Genomic DNA, 8,187 nt, shown 5'->3' on the forward strand with positions numbered 1-8,187 from the left:
TAAAGCTCTGTGCAAAAGATCAATTCTACCGAGAAAGCAAGCCTGAGAGGGAAGCTTTCCTCTCCACCACATTCATACGCTAGCAAGCACAAGTCTCCGATCGGGATCTGTGTCAAGACGTTGACACTCTTTTCGTATTTGTTTCTATTCTCTAATTCATCTTCTGTGTTCATCTTCTTTAATCCCTCATTCACAAACATGTATCAAACACTTAATTTTAGAATTAAATGTTATCATCGTCATCGTTATCATCTCTCTGTCTCTTTCCATACATTTATCATCCATTTTCTCCATGATGTGTTCTTAATCCCCGAGGTAAATAGCAAGAATTAAGTGAGTGAGTTAATTTGTGTCAAGGAATAAATTAAGTTTAGCTAAAGCATGCTCGATGGCATCTTCACCTGTGAGAGAAGAAGTGAAGATGTTATTCCGCCTATCGAGAAAAGGTTGGAAGAATGCATTAACTAAAGCGAGAAGTATTTCCAAAGATGGAAACAAACTTGCGTTCATCACGTTCATCTCTATTTCACCATAGGCATATGGGAACGCGGCCGATCACAGAAAGGTGTATGCCAAGGGAAAGCAGAACCTTAGTTGCGTCCTTAGTGCAATTGACGAACTTGCGATGTTTTACTTTTTACTCTTTCTCTTTCTGCCTCATTCATAAGACTTACCATCGCATTCATCAATTCTTTTGTACAACTTCACGGTCAATCCTGGACCCCTGTATCATGTATCATGTATCATGTATCATAGTAGTTAGGAATCTACTTTATCAACGCATCTTTACTTTACAACGCATTTTACTTTATCAATGCAAATTTACTTCAACGCAATTTACATTTCTATACAAACCAAAATTCTTTATTTATTATTAAAATCGGTCGCATGTATCACGTGAGTGTCGCATCTAACAACAACAATCCCTGTGTTCGACCTCGGATCACTCTGAGAAACTTGGGTTGGAATTATACTTGGTTTTAGCACAAGGAAATTTGTGACACGCACTACTTCATCGCATACTACGAGCATATCACTATCAACACATACACTTAGAACGTAGTATCGCATAAAATGTCTTTATCGTAAAACACTTGAGTGCATATAACACATCATTCATTTCATTCACAAGCCATGCGTTAGAGTTAGATAAAGAACATTATTATAAATTTTAGTCACCAGCATCAATCCCAACAAGGATGCCCCCACTCCTCATTTCAATATATGAACGAATCAAGATCACTTTGTTTGTAGCACCTTTACAACAAATTGTAACAACTACAAAGTGGGTTGCATCCAATAATGTTAACAGAATAAGGCACCCAACCTTGTTCGGCTATTTACTCGAACTTGATCCATCTTTATATCTGTACATAAAGTTCAAGTATTCATGCAATAGACATGGATCTTAGTTTATTGGATTTAGACTTTACAAATGGAATTTATAGATTTAAATAACAACTTTATTGAAGAAATGTTTAATAACATCTTTATTGATAAAAGAATATGTTTAACTTTACAAACTGTGAATTTTAGGACATACACCACAACATTACTGATCTAATACTTCTATAGTTGTTTGCTTACAAATGACAGGAACTCCATTGACTCAGCAGTTGTAGGTGCTCTTATTGACAAGACACTCAGAGAGGCCTAGGAATTGATCTAACGCATGGCAGAAAACAACCAAAATTCTAGAATTAGGGCTATTAAATTTGATTTAATTGTTAATTCTGAGGTTAAGAAATTAAAAACTCAAATTTCGAACTTAACTTCACTTGTAACACAGATGGCCCAGGGAGGTGTCACTTAGGTAAAAGCTTGTGGAGCCTACGGAATAATAGGACACGCCTCTAAAGCATGTCCTCTAGACCAAGTCAACTCAGCTGGGGGTTACAGAAGGAAGTACGACCCTCATGCCATAGTATACAATCAAGGCTGGCGTGATCACCCTAACCTCAAATAAAGAGGTCAAGGCCAAGGACTGGCAAGACAGTTCCAATCATTCCAATCAACCATCGTCATCTTCCTCAGGTATGTCTTTAGAAGACATCATCAAATCTTTGGCTGACAATTCCCTTAAATTTCAACAGGAAATCCAGCAGCTACAAAAGGACTCTCTCCAGTTATCACATGACACCAAGGAATATCAGCAAGAAATCAAAGCGAGTATGGCCAATCTAGGCACTCGGGTCACACAGTTAGCTGCTACAGTGAGTCGAATAGAGAATAAGGGTTTGCAGAAGCTATCTGCCCAACCAGACCACGCCAATATGAGTGCCATCACACTCAAGAGTCGTAAGGAGCTTCCATCGCTTACGACCTCTTCAGGTAACCCATCTCTACCTCGTAAGTCAAACGAAAAAGCTGAGAATAATTAGGGTAAATCAAAGACACACGCATCCACCCCTAAGGTAAGTACTCTTCCTTTACCTTTTGTTGAATTTTATATTCCTATAGCCCCGCTTCCTAGTAGGCTGGCAAGACCAAAACAAGAACATAGGGACGATGGGTTGATTGAGATGTTAAAAAAGGTTCAGATAAACATTCCTCTCTTGAATGTGATCCAGCAGATCCCCATGTATGCTAAATTCCTCAAGGAGCTATGCACCAAGAAGAGGACAGGCAAGGATAAGGAATAGGTTGTGGAAAGTAAGAATGTATCGACTCTACTAAAACATAATATACCCAAAAAATGTCGAGACCCAGGTATGTTAACTTTACCTTACATTATTCATAAGAGAGTCATTCGCCATGCCATGCTTGATCTAGGAGCCTCTATTAAATCATGCCCTATCATGTATATGAGGATCTCAAGTTAAATGATTTACAAAAAACTGTTGTGTGAATCCAATTAGCTGATAGATCTTATATCCAGCCCTTAGAGATACTTGAGGATGTATTATTGCAAGTTAAGGATTTGATTTTTCCAGTTGATTTCTATATATTAAAAATGGATGAAATTTATTCTCCTTCTTTTTCTATAATTTATCTAGGAAGACCCTTTATGAAAAGTGCAAAGACAAAAATAAATGTTGGCAAGAGATGTCTTTATGTAGAATTTTATGGGGAAGTAGTTTCTTTTAACATGTATTTTGCCATCAAATTTCCCGAGGAATATTTGTCCCTGTGTATGATTGAGGCGCATGATGTAATAGATGATATTGTGTTGCATGATGATGATGATGATTCAACATGTTGATTGCTCCATGTATTAATCTAGATTCGCATAATTCTCATGATTTATCTCTTTCTGACTTTGATATTTGTGATTTACAGGTACAAAGGACCGAGTTGAAGGCTCTCCATAGCCATTTGAAATATGTGTACCTAGGCAAAGAGAACACCCTTTCAGTCATAATCTCCAGGGAGTTGATGCCTGCCCAAGGGGAATCTTTAGTTGAGACCCTGAAGACTTATAAGGAGGCCATTGGGTGGACTCTTGATGATCTCAAGGGAGTGAGCCCTTCCCTTTGCATGCATAGAATAACTCTTGATGAAGGAGCCAAGCCCATAGTTCAACACCTTATAAGGCTTAACCCCAACTTGAAGACGTCATTCTCAAGGAAATTATCAAGCTTAATGAAGCCGAAATTATTTACCCATTTCCTGATAGCTGATATTACCAACTCCTATTCATGTAGTTCTAAAAAAGATCGGCATGAAAATTGTGGAGAACGACAAGGGGGAGATGGTACTGATGCACGTACAGAACACGCATCAATTTTTTGGTGTCGTTGCTGGGGACTTTGGCAAATCAGTGTGCTTACGGTAATTTTTCTGATTTCTTTGCAGACTCTCAATCTCTGGCAAATTACGACTCGAAGATTGAGAGAACATTTCAACAAAGACTAAGAGACAACCGCCAACAACAAGAGAGAACACCAAGAATGGCAAAACAACCAGAAGAAAGGGTTGCAAACGCAAACAAGATAATGGCTAACCCCATCCTTCTGGCGAATGACCGCAATAGACCCATTGGGACTATGCGTCACCCAACCTCTACGATTTCTCTCCAGGAATCATGAGGCCAGCATTAGATGGATCGAGGTTTGAAATGAAGTCGTTAATGTTGCAGATGATCCAGGCTGCTTGGCAGTTTGGAGGAAGGCGTGGTGAGGACCTGCACGTCTACCTCTAAAGCTCCATAAAAATCTGCAACACTTTTATGTTCCCGAATATCTCCACCGAGAAAGTTCGACTCACTCTGTTCCCATTTTCCTTATGCGATCAAGCAAGAAAATGGGCATATTCTCTCGAACCGGGGGAGATAACCTCGTGGGAACAAGTCGTCGAAAAGTTTATGAAGAAGTATTTCCCACCAACCGAGAATGCTAGGAGAAGGAAATTAATAACAAATTTTGAACAAGAAGATGATGAATCGCTCAGCGATGCTTGGGCGAGGTTCAAGCGGCTGGTAAGAGACTGTCCACATAATGGCTTGCCAGACTGCCTGTAGATGGAGATTTTTTACCAAGGACTGAATCCCTCTTCGCAGACCGCTGCCAATGCGGCAACAGCTGGTGGTTTGCTTGACAAAACATATGAGGAGGCAAAGAGTATACTTGATCGCATTTCCAAAAATCACGAGGATTGGCGGGAAATCAATCAAAGATTCAAAATTAAAGATAATGACGCAAACAACGGGGCCATTGCATCTCTACAAAACCAGATGACTACGATGATGAGTTTGATTCAAGGCATCGCAATTAATAACACGGGAGCGGAGAAAGGGCAGGTCAACGCAATTGCCCAAACGACCACAAGCTGTGTCATTTGCGGAGACACTCATTCGATGGAAGAATGCCCAAGCTGTCTCTTATACACATCTAGATGTGTATAAGCTGTGTCATTTGCGGAGACACTCATTCGATGGAAGAATGCCCAACAAACCCGCAGTCAGTGTGCTTCATAAAGAACAATCCCTATTCTGATACACATAACCCTGAGTGGAGAAACCACCCAACTTTTGCATGGAAAAATCAACAACAAAGCTTCCAACCAGTGGCGCAAAAAGGATGGCCACCCAGATTTTTGAAGTAGTACATTGAGAAAAACGAATCAGTGCTTCAGAATCAAGCAACGTTCATTCGAAATCTCGAAATTGAGTTGGGATAAATTGCGGGCGAGCTGAAAATAAGACCACAAGAAGCGTTGCCGAGCTCAACTAAGCTTCCTCACAACGCTGAGGGTACTGGGAAGGAACAATGCTTAGCAGTCTCCGTGCTAAGCGACAAAATGACTACGAAAGTAAGGGGGAACCCATTGCAACCAACTTGAATGCCGAGAAAACCAAGGACCCGTTGACCTATAGTTCGGAAAAGCCCAAGAAAATGAACCCCGAAGTTGCATCCACCCTCAAGCCTCCAAATCTTGAGACAGAAGAAGTCCAACCACTAGCAACTCCACAAAGATTGAAAGAGAAACAAAATGATGAAGACAAGATCACAACAGTGGCAATAACGCAAAATGCTATGATCCCACCAAAAATGGGCGACCTAGGAATCTTCACGATACCATGCTCCATTGGAGGGATCTACAGTGGCCAAGTACTATGTGATCTTGGGGTGAGTATAAACATAATGCCCCTATCAATCTTCAAACGATTGAGTATTGGTACACTCACGCCCACAACAAAAACTCTCCTACTTGCGGACAGATCCCGAATACATCCTAAAGAAGAGTTGAAAAATGCCACAATCTCAATTGATAAATTCATCTTGACGGCAGAATTCCTCATTTTGGATTATAAAGCAGACGAAGATGCACCCATCATATTAGGACGACCATTCCTTTCGACGGGTCGCACTCAAATTGATGTGTGTAAGGGGGAGATCGTAATGAACATTCATGGGGAAAAACTCCAGATTAAGGCAGTCAAGATCCCAGAGGACAAAGAAAAGAGAGAAAAGCCACCGTGGACGTGAAAAGACCAGCTTGGAATAAGCAGTCCCTGAGTTACTATATAACTCAACCTCATCAGGGATGCAACTCTTTTGAATATCCTTTTTCCTGCATCAATACTTCATGAACTTTCGTCATACTCGTTATTATCTATTATCACAATTACTTTGTTGTTATTGATTATCTATCTACACTTTTCTTTATGTAAAACAAATAACATAAAATAATAATAATAAAAAAAAGCGATCGTGTTGAATGATTGCGGTAAAAGATTTTTTTTTTGTTTAAAATTATTTGACCCTTTCAATGTTTTTCTTGCAAATGATCGAGGCGAACAAGTGCGGAGGTGCCACACGACGAGCAACTTATCTTATTTCGTCACCGCAATCTGGACTTCAAAGGTAATTATTTCAATATAACCCTGATTAATTCTTTTAGGGTTGCATGTTGTATATTTGGGCAATTAAGAGTAAAGAATTGTTTCACATTTCTGCTGTACATTGCCGACTTTTCTCATGGGCGATCTTCCGGCATCTCGGCTCTTCTCTTGCTCGCCTAAAAATAAAAAGGAAAACTAGGACAAGGTTGTTCTGAACTATGGAAGAAATATTATCTAAGTATCCAAGACTGCTGAACTGTTGAACTGGATAAATCGACCCCTTTTTCTAAAGCATTCCTTCTGTATTTATAGAGCTTCGGGGGTGAAAGGCGTCTTCTCATCTTAATGATTGTACAGATGGAATTTCTTTTAATTCTCTGACTGATGCATCCGAATATTTTTCACCGAAAAGCCTGAGTGTAATTGTTATCGTTTAAGCGGCTTGTCAACTTAATTTTCATTCGACCGTCATCAGCTTTCTGTCCCCATCGTGATTAATTATGCCTTTCACCTAGATGCGCCCACTAAGTTGCGCCCTCTATGCGGAAATCCTACTTGAGCAGATGTTTGCAAACCACAAATCACTGTAAAGCCCTTGCGGTAATGTGCGCTCGTCCGTTGATTTCTTGTGATTGCACTTTTCACCTTGCGTCAACGCATATTCTGCATAAAAATACAAAAATTAAATTTTTATATGCGATGAACGCATGCAACCGAAATGTTATGAACTTAATGCTTTTTGGATGCAATCTAACATATTTTTATCAACGTAAGCCAACATTGTTAAGAACTTAGCACTGTAATATACGTCCATTTCTGCCCGTTATCATACCCAAAATTTAAACAATGCTTGTCCTCAAGCATAAGCTAAAGATTTCCTTTAGCAAGTCGACCGTAATTCCTTTTCCTAGATTTCTCAAGGATACTTCATTCAAATTCCATACACCAAAATTTCTTTAAGTCTTATCCAAGTCTCCTCTTAAAAATATTTCTAAGACCTAGGGACCGCAAGTTTAACCTTAAAAAAGGACTTTACTAGATTCTGGGACATCGCATGATTTATTTCAAAAAAAAAAAAAAAAAAAAAACTTTTTCCACTGGGGGTCAAATGATTTTTATCTTGCATATTTCTTGACATTACTATTTTTTTTCTGACCTTGCGCTGATCCAAGTGCCTTACCTTCATTTTGGCTTGCCCCACGTCCAAACTACGAGCAATGCACTGTTTCTCAAACTAAACTCATACCTACTTTGCAGCGGATTTGCGGTCATTTATGTATGCGTTGATCCTGGCGACTTACTTTCGTTTTGGCTTGCCCTACGTGTGTCATGCGGACATCCAACTAAGGGTAAGTGCCCTTCACAACTTAACTCTTATCAACATGGTTTCCCCATTGTGTTGATAGTGGAGTTGTTATTCTCATAATTTTTTTTATAAAGCTAAAAATAGCAAGGTTGAAAAAATAAATACCTCACCCCAAAAATTTAAAATGCAGCAATGTCCTCATTTCAAAAAGATTGAAAGAAGTTATGCGATGTCTTTAGAAAACTTCGTAAAGAGAGTTTGAAAGAAAGCTAGCAGACGACTAATTTCTAAAAATATTTCATGAGGTGACTTTTCTAAGATTAAGTTGATTCTAGTATATATGAAAAAATAGAAGCACGTGTTTCATCATTGACATCATAATTGGCAAAGAGACAACATGCGGTGACTTACTAAATTTATCAATGTTAAATGATTGCGGTAATCAAAGAGGATGCGGTGATAAAATTTTCAAAGTTAAAATGCAATGTGATAGTGCAGAATTTGGAATAAAGTTAAGGAAGAATACAACTCCCAAATTTGCGCTATCGCCCGCATTGTTTGTGGACACATCCTGCTTTGCGGCCATCTTTTTTCTTTT

General features: G+C 39.1%; 1 non-coding gene across 1 annotated transcript; it reads right to left on the reverse strand.

Annotated features, from left to right (window-relative positions):
- Window positions 1–4,336: 4,336 nt before the first annotated feature.
- Window positions 4,337–4,443, reverse strand: LOC120068606. Its single transcript, XR_005479244.1, has one exon. It is a non-coding gene; the product is annotated as a small nucleolar RNA R71 (small nucleolar RNA).
- Between the last annotated feature and the right edge of the window lie 3,744 nt (window positions 4,444–8,187).

The sequence above is a fragment of the Benincasa hispida genome, chromosome 12, assembly GCF_009727055.1.
Source record: "Benincasa hispida cultivar B227 chromosome 12, ASM972705v1, whole genome shotgun sequence".
Classification (NCBI taxonomy): Eukaryota; Viridiplantae; Streptophyta; class Magnoliopsida; order Cucurbitales; family Cucurbitaceae; genus Benincasa; species Benincasa hispida.